At 42.2% G+C, this 18,123-nt stretch overlaps 1 protein-coding gene across 1 annotated transcript in view; it reads left to right on the plus strand.

Moving 5' to 3' along the window:
- Nucleotides 1-18,123, plus strand: part of LOC126203813 (CB1 cannabinoid receptor-interacting protein 1-like) — an 871,667-nt gene that overhangs the window by 733,987 nt on the left and 119,557 nt on the right. The window lies entirely within an intron of this gene.

An 18,123-nucleotide genomic window follows, 5' to 3' on the forward strand; every position in this document is an offset into this window, starting at 1 on the left:
GTAATGAAATGATTTTACAAACGTTCAAATGGGACTTACTTTTCACAGTAATCTTACAACTAGCATTGCGCAAACATACGTTCAGTAGCCTTGAGTTTCTCAAAAAAAAAAAAAATTCGATAATATTAGTTCCTCTTATGATAATAGCTGATGTCTCTGTACATCCGTTTCTAATCTCTTGTAAATCATAGCTGGTGGCTGGCAGGCACACCGCTCCTCTCAACCCCTCGCTTCAGACCTGCTACCGACTCGCTTCACATCTCGCTTACTACTGACTTCCTACGAACGCTAAAGTGCGGTCTCTCCCGCCAACAATGCTTTTTGGTGCAGACAATCCCTGCTACCACAATTATTTCCAAAATGACAAATATTAATATTCCTACTTAATCCTATTAATAAAATATAAACATCTTTCATAAATTGTGGTTTGACAATGGAAATATACACGTCTTACATAATGGATGCGTATTCAGTAGAGTGTCACTTTTCTGTTGTATTAGGATGAAGATGCTGATTATTGTGGTGCTGCTGCTGCTGCTTATGATGATGATAGAAGGGATAGGGTGAAAGCCGGTGCCGGCGCATAGCATACTCCTTTCGAATGGCACCAAGGGAGTGGTCAAGCTTTACGTCCACATCCAACGGACAGATCACCAACAATAGTGTCACATGCCATCGAAGAGATTTGAAATTTAATGCTGGACATTGGCGCCAAGAATTTTACGTCACACCCTCTCCACCCCTTGCCGACCGAGTATTGGCAGTGAAAGTTTCATCCACCATCAGATATTGTAACCTCCCCCTCACTTATCGACCTTAATGACAGTGAAAAATTAAACCGCGTGTACCTAATGGAAATTTGGGAAAAGCAATCGTCACCAAAGTTATTCTGTCGGTGAAGAGGGAGGAAAGGTTACATCTAAATGAAAGGAAAAATGCAAATGAAATTGGTGGAAATTAATTTTGAAAAGGGTAAATTTAATAAAGAAAGTAAATGTGCTGTCGTTACGTTAACAATTAACGGGCGTTAATTAGATATTTGAGATTTGGGGAAAATTATGGTCGCCAGTCCTATGGACAACTACTATAATAACATAAAAAGTAAGGTTAATGCAAATATAATTAGCACTAAAAGCGTCGCAACTGAAGGTTGTCACGTGTTGTGTGAAAACTGAATGTTTGTCAGAAGTCATAAATTTCGCTACACTCTGCCTTAATTTAGCAATAGAATGAATAAAACCGGAAAATTGAAAGTTAATTTAGTGACTGAAATTAATAGTGAACTTTGATTCTGAAGCACTACGAAATAAAATAAGATAAGGTTAGTCTTGGGCTACCTCAACAATCATCTCAAAAGCAACTTGAATCTACGCAATTTAGAAATGAGAGATTTAACTTTGAAGTTGAATTAAATGATTCTGAAGAATTAACAATAGTAAAAGTTAGTACGTACCAAGGTACAATATACATAAATGACTTAGTTGACAACATCGGTAGCTCCGTGAGGCTATTTGCAGATGACACGGTTGTCTACAAGAAAGTAGCAACATCAGAAGACTCGTACGTACTCCAGGAAGACCTGCAGAGGATTAATGAATGGTGCGACAGTTGGCAGCTTTCCCTAAACGTAGATAAATGTAATATAATGCGCATACATAGGGGCAGAAATCCATTCCAGTACGATTATGCCATAGGTGGTAAATCATTGGAAGCGGTAACGACCGTAAAATACTTAGGAGTTACTATCCGGAGCGATCTGAAGTGGAATGATCACATAAAACAAATAGTGGGAAAAGCAGGCGCCAGGTTGAGATTCATAGGAAGAATTCTAAGAAAATGTGACTCATCGACGAAAGAAGTAGCTTACAAAACGCTTGTTCGTCCGATTCTTGAGTATTGCTCATCAGTATGGGACCCTTACCAGGTTGGATTAATAGAAGAGATAGACATGATCCAGCGAAAAGCAGCGCGATTCGTCATGGGGACATTTAGTCAGCGCGAGAGCGTTACGGAGATGCTGAACAAGCTCCAGTGGCGGACACTTCAAGAAAGGCGTTACGCAATACGGAGAGGTTTATTATCGAAATTACGAGAGAGCACATTCCGGGAAGAGATGGGCAACATATTACTACCGCCCACATATATCTCGCGTAATGATCACAACGAAAAGATCCGAGAAATTAGAGCAAATACGGAGACTTACAAGCAGTCGTTCTTCCCACGCACAATTCGTGAATGGAACAGGGAAGGGGGGATCAGATAGTGGTACAATAAGTACCCTCCGCCACACACCGTAAGGTGGCTCGCGGAGTATAGATGTAGATGTAGATGTAGCAGTCACAGGTAAGCTAAAATATGGTAACAAAACATGCACTCTTACTTTGTGCATGTGTAATTTAAATATAGTTTTGTTTGGTTATTGTAGCCGGCTAGGAATACTTTAACTGAACCTTGAAATTAAAGCAGTGAAATGGAATGATATTACTTAATGCTGGCGTTTGAATTTCAACGACACATCGGGTTCATTTCGGAAAAGGAAGGGACCCTACTAGGTAACGCAATTGGGACAGTGAGCAACAAAGGTTCATGCTAAGTTGCTGTATTTTAGTGATGCAAATGGAACAGTTTGTAAAGCTGACGTCTGCCATACAGTTCTAAAACTTTACGTGTTTTCAGTCTGCCTTGTTGGCTGATTGATGGTTGGAAGTCGCCGATCGAGGAGGTGGCGACAATCACTTATTGTCGCCGTTGCTGTTGCAGAAGTTGGATGTTGACTCGCCTTCTTCTCGACACGGTCACCAGGCGAAGCGGGCTCTTGATGTGTGCCACATAATGTTTCCCATTCGCGACACCGTGCCAGAAACTATCATAGCAAGTCGAGCGCAATTACATGCTGCCAAACCCCGAAAGCGCGGCAACTCGCGGGAGCGCCACTCAACACACCTGCTCCACCCCCCTACTCCAGCCAGGCTCTCTCTGCCCGCGCTCCACGCGGCAGAGTTAACACTACCCAAGATCCTAAACACTTTGGTTCTCCACACGACCTATCGATGTAATCGTCCGATAGCATAGTTTTCCCTAGGCAAGACCCAGCCTAAAAATGCAAATAATATTTACAAAACAAACCAATTATACATCGACATAAATGCATATATGTATTGAAAACAATTACAATATATAAAGACACAGAAATGTCATATCTTCAGGTAACAAAATACGGAAAAATTTATAGTACAATAGATGGAAATAGGGTTACAATATCTCCAAGCCGAGCGCATCACACAGGCGTGCGTCACCGACGTCGGCTACGGAGGCAGATGCCTTCCCTTGAGTCAAAGCAACTACCGAAATGTCATAGTAGCGTTGCCACGGAGAGACGTCCAGAGGGAACTTATTTTCCGGACGTGCCTTGTATTTCGTGGTGGGCGCTACGGAGCTCCTGCAACACCCTGCGGGAAAAGCGGCAGCTGCACTGCAGGGGGCGCAGGCCCACGGTATGGCGGAACTTGGCGTGTGCTCGCATTGCAGCGCAGCGCAAAGTGACGGCGATTGCTCGCAACATGCAACGGCCGTCATCGCAGAAGAATTCCGGCTGTATGGACAGACGCCAAGTGCGAAGCGGCACGCGATGGCCGGGTCACCTCAGCCGCTGTCTCGCTGTCACCGAACGCGCCCTCTGCACAGTCTGTGAACACTGGTTGCCTCCGTGAGCAGCTGAAATGTTACACAAAAGCATACAATTCGTGTTGAAGGGAAAAACGCAAAGGCAAGAATGATCAGAAGTAGCAGAGGGAAAGAGGAGGTAGCCGATCCTCTGTCAGTGAACGCACTCTGGTTCAAATGGCTCTAAGCACTATAGGACTTAACTTTTGAGGTCATGAGTCCCCTAGTACTTAGAACTACTTGAACCTAACTAACCTAAGGACAACACACACATCCATGCCCGAGGCAGGATTCGAACCTGCGACCGTAGCGGTCGCGCGGTTCCAGACTAGCGCCTAGAACCGCTCGGCAACCCAGGCCGTCGAACGCCCTCTCCGTATGGTCTCTAAACCATGGCTCCCACGCGAAAAGATAAAATGTTAGACCGAAACCACACAAAATTGTGTTAAACCTCTGAGCACCAGTGGTTTCTGCCTCAGACCACCATTTTATTAATTTTGTTTGGAAGTACCAGTGCCTTTCGTATGAAACCACCGAGGCTACTGCAAGAGACACACATCTAGTGGTACAGTGAGGTACTTCTACTAACTTAGTGCATTGTAGCAATAAATCATTTACAACGTTGAAAGCAACAGAGATTGTGCTACATGATTGTAGGCGATTATGGCATTTAATAGAGGTCACATTAAGAAGATCATTGACAGAGAAAGTAAACATATCTACAGTTGTTGTAACGTAAATTTGAGTTTGTACCACTGCTTCTATGAGTGGTTTCGAAATGAAACCCTGGGGCATTATGTGATTTTGATTTAAATTCATTAAATTTTAGGACCATTTTTACTTGTTATATAGCTCTATAATGCTTTAGGAGTTACGAGTACCTGGAAGGTTCGAAAATTGGGATTGTGTCTTGGCAAAATCAAAATTGCTTTTAAACATATCATATGAAATGATGGGTGGTCGTAAACAGTACACTATGTAATCAAAAGTATCCGGACACCACCGAAAACTTACGTTTTTCGTATTAGGTGCATTGTGTTGCAACCTACTGCCATGTACTCCGTATAGTGACCTCAGTAGTCATTAGACATATTGAGAGAGCAGAATGGGACGCTGCGCGGAACTCACGGACTTCGAACGTAGTCAGGTGATCGGGTGTCACTTATACGTCTGTACGCAAGATATCCACACCCTTCAACATCCCTAGGTCCATTGTTTCCGATGTGACGGTGAAGTGGAAACGTGAAGGGACACGTTCAGCACTAAAGCGTACATGCCGATCTGTTCTATTGACTGACAGAGATCGCCGACAGTTGAAAAGAGTCGTAATGTGTAATGGGCAGACGTCTATCCAGATCATCACACAGGAATTCCGAACTGCATCAGGATCCACAGCAAGTACTATGACAATATGGCGGGAGCTGAGGAAACTTCGATTTCATGGTCGAGCGGCTGCTCATAAGCCACACATCACGCCGGTAAATGCCAAACGACGCCTCGCTTGGTGTAAGGAGCGTAACCATTGGACGATTGAACAGTGGAAAAACGTTATGTGGAGTGACGAATCACGGCACACAATGTGGCGATCCCGTGCCAGGGTGTGGGTATGGCAAATGCCCGGTTAACATCTGCCAGCGTGTGTAGTAAAATTCGGAGGCGTTGGTGTTATGGTGTGGTCGTGTTTTATATAGAGGGGGCCTGCACCCCATGTTGTTTTGCGTGACACTATGACAGCACTGGCCTATATTGATGTTTTAAACACCTTCTTGCTTCCCACTGTTGAAGAGCAATTCGGGGATGGCGATCACATATTTCGGCATGATCGAGCACCTGTTCATAATGCACGACAATAACATCCATGTAATGGACTGGCCTGCACAGAGTCCTGACATGAATCCTATAGAACACCTTTGGAATGTTTTGTAACGCCGACTTCGTGCCAGGCCTCACCGACCGACATCGATGCCTCCCCTCAGTGCAGTACTCCGTGAAGAATCGATTGCCATTCCCCAAGAAACCTTTCAAGACCTGATTGAACGTAGGCCTGCGAGAGTGGAAGCTGTCATCAAGGCTAAGGGTAGGCCAACATCATGTTGAATTCCGGCGTTACCGATGGAGGGCGCCACGAACTTGTAAGTAATTTTCAACCAGGTGCCCGGATACTTTTGATCACATAGTGTATGTGCCAGGGGTTACAAAGTGAAACCATCTCATTAAAACAATTTATTCTTTACTTTTTGCCTATTTCTTCTTGTATTTGCTTCTTGCTGCAATAACAAAGGTTAATTTTGTGAAAAATTTTAAAATATATTTTTTCATGGAAGGAAGAAGGGAAGATTGGATATAACCTCGCTGCGACGTCAAGGTCATTAGAGTCGGAGCATAAGCTAGGATTGTGTCAGGGAGGGGAAGGAAATTGGTGGTGCCCTTTGAAAGGAACAATCCTGGCATTTGCCTGGAGCGAGTTAGGAAAGTCACGGGAAATCTAAATCTGGATGGTCGGACACGAGTTTGAACCGTCGTCCTCCCTAATGCGAGTCCACTGTATTTTTCTTCGTGTAGTTGTGACCCGAAAAGTTAAAGTGAAATAGCCAAAGACAACAATGATCATAAGTAGTAGACGAGTGAAGAACGTAGCTGATTCGCTGTCTCTAAAGGCGCTCTCCCCACAGTCTCTGAATAATGTTTGCCTCGTTAAGAAGCGGAAACGCCTGGTTGGAAGAACAGAATTCGAGTTAAAGTGAAAATGTGGACTCGTACGGCATTGTTGACTGGGAGACACCGAAGGAGAGACTGAGCAACCTAGCTGAAAAGGTTTACCTGCCTTTGGCGCGCAGTGGCATCTTTCCTCTCCGGATTAAGAGAGCTACATTTTTAAAGTGTGTCAGCTGAGGTAATGGGTGTGATATGTCTTGTGCCGCTGAACGCGCAGTGAGAAGCCTGTTCAGGTAAACAATGTATAATAGCTTTATTTTAATACTAAAGAACGTCCTTCATGGAGTTCGAAGTTAATTACAAATGAAAGTTCGCTTTGTATTTTGATTCCAATCAGAAAGACATACGAGAGGGTAACAAAAAAGACCTGAGTATTTTTTTAAAAGCTATATATTTTCAAATTGTTTACAGAACAACCTTATCCCCTTCAAAATACTCTTCATTAAAACTAACATATTTGTTCCACCGGTGTTTCCATTGTTCCAAACATTTTTGCAGTCATCAGAAATGGCTGGCAGGTCCTCCCTCGTTTTTTCTTGACTTTTGCAGTTTTATAAAATCGGTGTCCTTTCGTGCCCCTTTTCATTTGTGGAAATAAGAAAAAGTTTCAGGGAGGCAGGTCAGGCGAGTAAGGTGCGTATAGCAGCGGAACCATGCCGTTTTTACTCAAAAACTAATACAGACGGCTGTCTGCGCAGGTGCGTTGTCGTGGTGGAAGAATCAGTCTCCCGTCTGCCACATATCGGGTCTTTTTTGACGAACACCGAGCTCCAACGTAACGCACTAATCTCTGACAATTTATCAATTAATTATCTGCCGACGGTATATGAGCATAAGCTCTCGAATTATTTCAACATTTTCGTCGATTCGGACATTTTATGGATGTCCAAAACGAGGTTTGTCATCAATCAAATGGTTTAAATGGCTCTGAGTACTATGGGACTTAACATCTGAGGTCATTAGTCCCCTAGAACTTAGAACTACTTAAACCTAATTGTTGTGTTGTTGTTGTGGTCTTCAGCCTGAGACTGGCTTGATGCAGCTCTCCATGCTACTCTATCCTGTGCAAGCTTCTTCATCTCCCAGTACCTACTGCAGCCTACATCCTTCTGAATCTGCTTAGTGTATTCATATCTTGATCTCCCTCTACGATTTTTACCCTCCACGCTGCCCTCCAATACTAAATTGGTGATCCCTCGATGTCTCAGAACATGTCCTACCAACCAATCCCTTCTTCTAGTCAAGTTGTGCCACAAGCTCCTCTTCTCCCCAATTCTATTCAATACCTCCTCATTAGTTATGTGATCTACCCATTGAAAGGTCTCTGTTGGATTCCTTTCATATTTAATTTCTCAAATTTGTTGTCTTTTATGGAATAAATTCCTCTTCTAAATTTACTGTGGCGTTTCTGACTATCTGGGAGGAGACTGAGTAGTGGAACGTGTTACTTTTACACGTAAACAAGAACGATCTGTCACACTACTACACTTTAAAACACAGTTTATATGTAATTCATGTCACACAGTCTCATACGGAACCTACATCCGCTTTCTTTTATATACTGTATATGATAAGATACTGTCATCCCCCTTCCCTTCTGTGTGAGAGGATGAATGATCAAATGTGTTTGTAGTTGCATGCTTGAGGGTAGCAGACAAGGCTGTCTGCTAGAGAACAGTAGGACCAACGTCGGAACAGGTAGCTACGGTTCCTAAAAGCAGAGAGGTTTCTATTCTTAGTATGGTCCGGTCCGTCCGTTGTCAGGTTGGTATAGGAAGCTGCCCCTCTGGCCCCTTCCGTTTGTCTTTGTGAGCGACTCTCAGGAAGCACGCTGGGTGGTAGGCAGTTGCAGTCCAGTAGTAGGCAGTTGCAGTCTGGCGGTAGGCAGTTGCAGTCTGGCGGTGGCGAGCGTCTAAAGTGGTAAGATCTCCGGCTAAGCGCGTGTCTGCTAAGTCCATAGGACAATGGATTTCTTAACTTCAGCCTAACTGAAAATTTAATCACCTTTATTTCGGGTTAGCTCTAAAATATCTAAGGTTATCTTAAATTGCAGCGTAGTGTAATTCTCGTGTCAAGTTCAGATTATTTTGCGGTAGTTGCTTTGTCATTACTTTGTGAGTAAAGTGGAACCACGTGTTGGTCAGTAACTCTAACTAAGATCAATCTTAAATGCGAATGCTTGTGTGATTATAACGTCTCGTCTTAACAATATTTTCAATATAGCAACTTTTCTTTATGTTCAACCCACGTGGGGTGTACTTTGCGAGACCAGTACCACGTGCTTATATAACTGTTTGACCCATCAGGTTAATAGTAAGACGTTAGTAACCAGTTCAAGGTTTTTCTTTTGTCAATTGCTTTTCGATCGAATTTATTTTATTATCAAAATTACTGTGGAGTTATACGCTTTCTGTAAACCAAGTTGACCACGTGAAGCATGTGGTGGAATCATCAAAGTAGCCCTCAGCTATTCTTCTTGGGAAGATTTCACAAAGAGTTAATATGAATTTAGTATACCAGTGTGTGGTAATTACATGACGGACAGGATTGTGCTACGAACGTAATTTCTTTGACTGAAAATTTGAATCTGTTGGTTGTGGTTAACTTTCTCTTGCATGTGTTTCAAAGTTATTTGTGTGTTGTTTTATGAATGCAGTGTTGTATCCAGTCTCCCAATCTTGGCTCCATATTTTATGTGGTCCGTAAGATTCCAATCTCACATTTTCACAATCGTAAATAAGGCACCAGCTCAGTATAACTCACGTATAATATGCTGAAATTTCGATGATAAATCTTAAAATAAATTTCCAAATATAAACTGATTTCTTTCTTTTTATTTAAATTCTACTTTTTATATATATATATATATATATATATATATATATATATATATATATATATATATATATATATATATTACCGGTTGTTGTATGACTGTAAAAGATTATAATCAATGTTAGTCTGATTGGTAATGTGGTAAACCTAGATTAGTTACCAGCAGAAACAGTTGCTTAGTAATGCAAGATTAACTTCCCCAGACAGCTCACGGCTTGTAACCGGGTTTCATTGTACGAGGGCCGTTCAGAAAGTAACCTCCGGTTGATTTAAAAAAATACACCAAGTTAAATAAAAATATTTTCATATATACATCTTACAACTACATCTTTGCACTATTTTTCTACATAGTCTCCATAGCGATTGAGGCACTTATCGTATCTCTTCACAAGCTTTGAAATTCCTTCTGCATAAAAATCACCCGCTTGTGCCTGGAGCCAGCCTGTGACCGCATCTTTGAGCTCTTCGTCGTCATCAAACCGCTGTGACCCGAGCCATTTCTTCAAATGCATGAAGAGGTGATAATCAGTTGGCGCCAGGTCTGGGCTGTAAGGTGGATGGTTGATAACGTCCCACTTGAAGGGCTCAAGAAGGGCCGTTGTTCTGCAAGCAGAGTGAGGACGGGCGTTATCGTGCAAAAAAACGATACCGGAAGTCAGCATACCACGGCGTTTGTTCTGTATAGCCCGTCGTAACTTTTTTATTGTTTCACAGTACACGTCTTGATTAATGGTCGTACCACGTTCCATGAATTCAACCAACAACACCCCTTTGGCATCCCAAAACACCGTTGCCATCAGTTTTCTGGCAGAAAAATCTTGCGAGGCTTTTCTTGGTTTGGTAGGCGAATTTGAATGTGCCCACATCTTTGATTGTTCTTTTGTCTCAGGGTTCACGTACTTAATCCAGGTTTCGTCACCGGTCACGATTCTGTTTAACAATGGTTCTCCTTCGTCCTCATAACGTGACAGAAAGTCTAATGCAGAGGCCATTCTTTGAGTTTTGTGGTGGTCGGTAAGAATTTTGGGCACCCATCGTGCACAGAACTTACGCTAACCCAATCTTGCTGTCACTATCTCGTACAAGAGAGTCTTAGAAATCTGTGGAAAACCAGTAGACAACTCCGACATTGAGAAACGTCGATTTTCACGAACTTTTGCATCAACTGTCTGAACGAGTTCGTCAGTCACCAATGATGGTCTACCACTCCTCTCTTCATCATGAACGTTTTCTCATCCACTTTTAAATAAACGTACCCATTCACGGACAACTCCTTCACTCATAACTCTTGGTCCGTACACGGCACAAAGCTCACGATGAATAGCTGCTGCAGAATATCCTTTGGCTGTAAAAAACCTTATGACAGCACGCACTTCACATTTGGCGGGGTTTTCTATTGCAGCACACATTTCAAACTGCCACAAAAACTAAACTAGCGCAGGTACGACGTTCACTCGACCACGGCTTGATGCCGACTGACCTGTTGAGTGCGTGAGCGCACAGATGGCGTCGCTACTCACCCCACAACCCGCACTGTGACCAATCGGAGGTTACTTTCTGAACCGCCCTCGTATATTAGCACCGATTTCAGCATAGCAAATTCCTGTAGCAACATTACACCATCTAATCTTCAGCATTCTTCTGTAGCACCACATTTCGAAAGCTTCTATTCTCTTCTTGTCTAAATTATTTATCGTCCACGTTTCACTTCCATACATGGCTACGCTCCATACAAATACTTTCAGAAACGACTTCCTGACACTTAAATCTATACTCGATGTTAACAAATTTTTCTTCATCAGAAACGCTTTCCTTGCCATTGCCAGTCTACATTTTATATCCTCTCTACCTCGACCATCATCAGTTATTTTGCTCCCCAAATAGCAAAACTCCTTTACTACTTTAAGTGTCTCATTTCCTAATCTAATTCCCTCAACATCACCCGACTTAATTAGACTACATTCCATTATCCTAGTTTTGCTTTTGTTGATGTTCATCTTATACCCTCCTTTCAAGACACTGTCCATTCCGTTCAACTGCTCTTCCAAGTCCTTTGCTGTCTCTGACAGAATTACAGTGTCATCGGCGAACCTCAAAGTTTTTATTTCTTCTCCATGGATTTTGATTCCTACTCCATACTTTTCTTTTGTTTCCTTTATTGCTTGCTCAATATACAGATTGAATAACTTCGGGGATAGGCTACAACCCTGTCTCACTCCCTTCCCAACCACTGCTTCCCTTTCATACCCCTCGACTCTTATAACTGCCATCTGCTTTCTGTACAAATTGTAAATAGCCTTTCGCTCCCTGTGTTTTACCCCTGCCACCTTCAGAATTAGAAAGAGAGTATTCCAATCAACATTGTCAAAAGCTTTCTCTAAGTCTACAAATGCTAGAAACGTAGGTTTGCCTTTCCTTAATCTTTCTTCTAAGATAAGTCGTAGGGTCAGTATTGCCTCACGTGTTCCAAACTGATCTTCCCCGAGGTCGGCTTCTATCAGTTTTTCCATTCGTCTGTAAAGAATTCGCGTTAGTATTTTGCAGCTGTGACTTACTAAACTGATAGTTCGGTAATTTTCACATCTGTCAACACCTGCTTTCTTTGGGATTGGAATTATTATATTATTCTTGAAGTCTGAGGGTATTTCGCCTGTCTCATACATCTTGCTCACCAGATGGTAGAGTTTAGTCAGGACTGGCTCTCCCAAGGCTGTCAGTAGTTCTAATGGAATGTTGTCTACTCCGGGGGCCTTGTTTCGACTCAGGTCTTTCAGTGCTCTGTCAAACTCTTCACGCAGTATCGTATCTCCCATTTCATCTTCATCTACATCCTCTTCCATTTCCATAATATTGTCCTCAAGTACCTCGCCCTTGTATAGACCCTCTATATACTCCTTCCACCATTCTGCTTTCCCTTCTTTGCTTAGAACTGGGTTTCCATCTGAGCTCTTGATATTCATACAAGTGGTTCTCTTTTCTCCAAAGGTCTCTTTAATTTTCCTATACGCAGTATCTATCTTACCCCTAGTGAGATAAGCCTCCACATCCTTACATTTGTCCTCTAGCCATCCCTGCTTAGCCATTTTGCACTTCCCGTCAGTCTCACTTTTGAGACGTTTGTATTCCTTTTTTCCTGCTTCATTTACTGCATTTTTATATTTTCTCCTCTCATCAATTAAATTCAGTATATCTTCTGTTACCCAGGGATTTGTACTAGCCCTCGTCTTTTTACCTACTTGTTCTTCTGCTGCCTTCACTACCTCATCCCTCAAAGCTACCCATTCTTCTTCTACTGTATTTCTTTCCCCCATTCCTGTCAACTGTTCCGTTATGCTGTCCCTGAAACTCTGTACAACCTCTGGTTTAGTCAGTTTATCCAGGTCCCATCTCCTTAAATTCCCACCTTTTTGCAGTTTCTTTAGTTTTAATCTACTGTTCATAACCAATAGATTGTGGTCAGAGTCCACATCTGCCCCTGGAAATGTCTTACAATTTAAAACCTGGTTCCTGAATCTCTGTCTTACCATTCATTATATAATCTATCTGATACCTTTTAGTATCTCCAGGGTTCTTCCATGTATACAACTTTCTTTCATGATTCTTAAACCAAGTGTTAGCTATGATTAAGTTATGCTCTGCGCAAAATTCTACCAGACGGCTTCCTCTTTCATTTCTTAGCCCCAATCCATATTCACCTACTATGTTTCCTTCTCTCCCTTTTCCTACGCTTGAATTCCAGTCACCCATGACTATTAAATTTTCGTCCCCCTTCACTATTTGAATAATTTCTTTTATCTCCTCATACATTTCATTAATTTCTTCGTTATCTGCAGAGCTAGTTGGCATATAAACTTGTACTACTGTAGTAGGCGTGGGCTTCGTGTCTATCTTGGCCACAATAATGCGTTCACTATGCTGTTTGTAGTAGCTTACCCGTACTCCTATTTTTTTATTCATTATTAAACCTACTCCTGCATTACCCCTATTTGATTTTGTATTTATAACCCTGTAATCACCTGACCAAAAGTCTTGTTCCTCCTGCCATTGAACTTCACTAATTCCCACTATATCTAACTTTAACCTACCCATTTCCCTTTTTAAATTTTCTAGCCTACCTGCCCGATTAAGGGATCTGACATTCCACGCTCCGATCCGTAGAACGCCAGTTTTCTTTCTCCTCATAACAACGTCCTCCTGAGTAGTCCCCGCCAGGAGATCCGAATGGGGGACTATTTTACCTCCGGAATATTTTACCCAAGAGGACGCCATCATCATTTAATCATACAGTAAAGCTGCATGCCCTCGGGAAAAATTACGGCTGTAGTTTCCCCTTGCTTTAAGCCGTTCGCAGTACCAGAACAGCAAGGCTATTTTGGTTAGTGTTACAAGGCCAGGTCAGTCAATCATCCAGACCGTTGCCCCTGCAACTACTGAAAAGGCTGCTGCCCCTCTTCAGGAACCACACGTTTGTCTGGCCTCTCAACAGATACCCCTCCGTTGTGGTTGCACCTACGGTACGGCCATCTGTATCGCTGAGGCACTCAAGCCTCCCCACCAACGCCAAGGTCCGTGGTTCATGGGGGGAAACCTAACTAACCTAAGGAAATCACACACATCCTTGCCCGAGGCAGGATTCGAACCTGCGACCGTAGCAGTCACGCGGTTCCGGACTGAAGCGCCTAGAACCGCTCGGCCACCGCGGCCAGCTGTCATCAATCAATATGTCACCATTTTTAAATCTAGCAAACCTCTCGTACACGTGAGTTTTCCCCATAGCGTCATCTTGGTAAGACGTTTTCAACATTAAAAGTTTCAGCAACATTTTTTACCGAGTAGAAAACAAACTTTCACAGCTGCATGTTGTTCACTTACTCTTGTCATTATAAAAAATGAAATTAGAACAAAACAGCGCAGACGAACAGAACAAGCGACATAGACAACACAGGCGCCAGTGAACTGGCAATGAGTTGCGCTGAACACGTCTAGAGCATAAATACGTACTACACAAACTCCGCCCAAGGCAATGTTATTCCGTCTTTCCTTCTTTTTTCTTTTTAAACCATTCGTGTAACGATTAAGTGTCTAAAGATCAAAATGGGTAACAGAGGTTCAATACTAGATTAACCCATGGCGAATGATGTAAATTCAGTACAGAATACCACTTGGATATCCGAAAGTTAATCGCATGACCAGTACGGTGCTTATTTAGTATAAATCTTAAGTCTGAAAAAACAATGTCACCGTCCTAAAATCGGTAGGGTGTAGAAGACAAACGCTGAACGGCTCGGTAAAGATTCGAAGATAAACACTGCAGGGCAGCTGTCCGGCAGCGATTCCTTAGCGAGAATCTGATTGATGGGCTGCGGATGCAGCCGGCACCTGGGGCAGAGAGCTCGAACGAATAACCGGTTAGACAGCTGGGACCGAACATCCGAGCCATGGCTGAGCGCCGCGCCGTCGAAGTACTGTCCGGCGCAGGGATACGGCACGAGTTGCTGGCGTGGAAGCAACATGTCGGAGGAAAACAGTGTCCGGAATCGCAGTCCCGTGCTCATGGAAATGCGCTCTGCTGACAGCGAAGATGGCACCTCTCGTGGCGGAAGCCAGAGACTCCGTGGACAACAAATCGGCATGTTGCTGTTGTTACTGACGTTGTTGTCCGGAACATTTACCAACATATGGGACGAGCGAGTCGGAGTTTGAATTGCAGGAGGTTGTGCCTGTTGCGGCAAATGGTGCCTGAAGTATGGCTACTCGCAGGACGCGAGTGTATTGGATGTTTTCAGGATGCTGTCTTGGAGCGACACAGCAGGGTATCACAAACTGCGACATTGTCGTGAAAAAAACATTGACCAGAATATCGAATAAATTTCTTTTACTTTACGTCTCTGGTCACAAACTTTATGTCAATAGATTACCGGTTTCGGCCTTTAACGACTATCTTCAGACCTGCAGCAAAATATGGGGAAACGAATACACTAGTAGATTGTCTACAGCTTAAAACAATAAAATAGACCATAATGAAAAGTACTACTGACATACATATACATTTGTGTGCTTTAAGTATGAAGAGGCATACATGTTTTATAAAGAAACGTATAACAAACAGCAGGAACACACACACACACACACACACACACACACACACACAATAGAACCAGTAAAGAAAGAACGAAAACCATTCCTATGAAATTTAACGGAAAAATGTCCCTGCAAATACAAAAATGTTTTTAAAAATCTGATGTCAGATGTGGCTTTCAGGTTAACAACACCATAAAATTGTGAATAAAACAAACTGAAAAGGAAGTATGACGATTTTGATGGCTCAGGAGTATACAGTATTGACAGCAGTAACTGTGAAAAATACTATATCGGTCAGACGGGCCGCTCTTTTAACCTAAGGGTAAACAACATTTACAGCCACGGAACAAAACTGCTTTGGGACAGCATTTATCCGAAACTGGTCATTCTACTGGGAGCATTGAGAATTGTGTGCGTATTCTCTGCAGAGTGAAAAAAGGCCGTGCTCTTAACTTGGTAGAGGAGCTTGATATTTATGAGGCAAAATGGAAAGAACCAACTAGACTGCTTAACTGGCAGAGCGATTTCATGCCTACGCCTACTTTGCTTTGTCTGACATTGTTTAACATTAATCACTGAACGCCTCTGTTATATATAGTTTGTTGATAGTTTCACCTAGTATAGAATGCCTTACATATTTATTTCGCTTTCGTAGGCTTGTTCCTGTACTGTATTAACTAGATAATCTTGTTCATGCTCTGTTACGGAGTTTTATCGTTCTTTTCATGCAACGGCATGCAGCAGAGAGCCCCTCTGTGGGTCACGTTCGCCTAACCACTTCTATCCTATGCGTAATTCTGGCGTTAGCGCTAACAGAGGGCACTGATTATGTGCGCCAATAAGTTTTCTTTCATTGTGGATTCTTTACCTATTTGTTTTATAGTTTGTATATTATTCTGTGCACTATGAAATCTGTTTATTATTTATGTCATTATCCATAACATTGGCACTTGACCATATGTCAATTACTGTCTAAGATCTCTTCCTGTTTTTAACTGTCTAACTTTTGTCGTGTTTTATTTAATCGCTTTTTATTACTGCAATGCCTCTTATACCTTATAAGCCCATTACAGACTTAACGGTTTGTATCCCCCCCCTTTATTTTACGTTATTCAATTAATCATTGAAGACATATGTATGCCTACACTAGCGACGTCTGGTGAACTTACAACACAAACATCTTGTGGCTACTGTACGGCAATTTGTTTTGAACACTAGTGCTGCTGACAAAATGTATTTGACGATGTTGGTGCTGATTTGCGTTTAACATTTGACGATGCCACTATGGGTGGAATACTTTAGGACACTGTTTTTATAAAACAGGTATGCCTCTTCATACTTAAAGCGCACAAATGTATATGTATGTCAATAATACTTTTCATTATGGTCTGTTTTATTGTTTTATGCTGTAGATAATGTACTAGCGTATTTATGTTTTCCTATGTTTTGCTACAGATCTGAAGATGGTCATTATAGACCGAAACCGGTAATCTGTGGACAAAAAATTTCTGACCATGGAAGTAAAGTAAAGGAAATTTGCAATGTGGTGAGATGTTTGTGTTGGATGAAGACGAGAGGAGGGAGAGAGTGAAACCCGGTGGTGGCACATACCCTACTCCTCTTAAATAACACCAATGGAGCCGCTAAGTTTAACATCCCCATCCGACAGACGTCACCATCATCAATATCACACACACACACACACAAACTCTGCAAGACACTGAGGAGAGGTTAGGTATATAATGCAGGGCTTTAGCAGAAAGTCTGGTGATCATGAATTTTACGCCACCAACCCTCCTCAGCTAACAGCACATGGTATACATAGGCAGTAACACATTCATATACTACTGGCCTCGGTGATCCGACGAGAACCAGTGTATTCAACGAGACAAGATAGTTGGCAGTGTTAAATTGAAAAACGCAAAGACAGAAATGATCAGAACTGTTGGAAGAAAGAAGAACGTGGCATTGTCCACGAAAATTCGAAAGACATGATAGGATTTTGCTCTTTTCGTGATGAATTTCTTATTCCCACATTGAGAAACTGCAGTGCTATACCTAACGCGGCTTTGCTAAACTCATTTAGGTGGTGGTTAATTTCTTCTCTTAGTAGATATTTTACACCGCTGGCTATGAAACTGCAAGACCAGGAAGGATAGTAGACAATCAAATTATATTTATTGTGAGAATACGTTATAGCGGGAAGAATACATCATTAAATTTGGAGGCGTACAGGTTGCTGAATTTAGTACATTTGCCATTTCTGGCAAGAAAGGTTCCAACTTTTATGCTTTCGCTACTAACATCGATATAATCTGTATACAAATTTTGCACTGCTGCACTTTTGCTGCCCCTCGCAGCTTGGCGCCCCAAGCGACCAATCGAGTCGCTTAAGACTTAAAACGGCCCTGAACTATAGATACGTTCTTGCCATATCATTTGGTAACACTAACCAACGTTTCGATCGTCTGTACATCGGTTCTCCTCAGCGCTACGTGACTATTTCGTCACCATGAAGAGAACTGGAACGTAGACTGTCGAAATGTCAGTTTTGTAGTTGTTTAAGTGTTACAAAATGGCATGACTTATTCAGGACATTATTCAGCTAAATGAATACATTTGGTATTTCCAAAAATTTTACAACATTAATCTCATCTGATCTCTCTGCGCGATTGATTAATAGTGTGCTTCCGGATTTTCTGCGGAGTTGTTTTTTCCATTTTATGGTTCAAATGGTTCAAATGGCTCTGAGCACTATGGGACTCAACTGCTGTGGTTATCAGTCCCCTAGAACTTAGAACTACTTAAACCTAACTAACCTAAGGACAT

The sequence above is a fragment of the Schistocerca nitens genome, chromosome 9, assembly GCF_023898315.1.
Source record: "Schistocerca nitens isolate TAMUIC-IGC-003100 chromosome 9, iqSchNite1.1, whole genome shotgun sequence".
NCBI classification, from domain to species: domain Eukaryota; kingdom Metazoa; phylum Arthropoda; class Insecta; order Orthoptera; family Acrididae; genus Schistocerca; species Schistocerca nitens.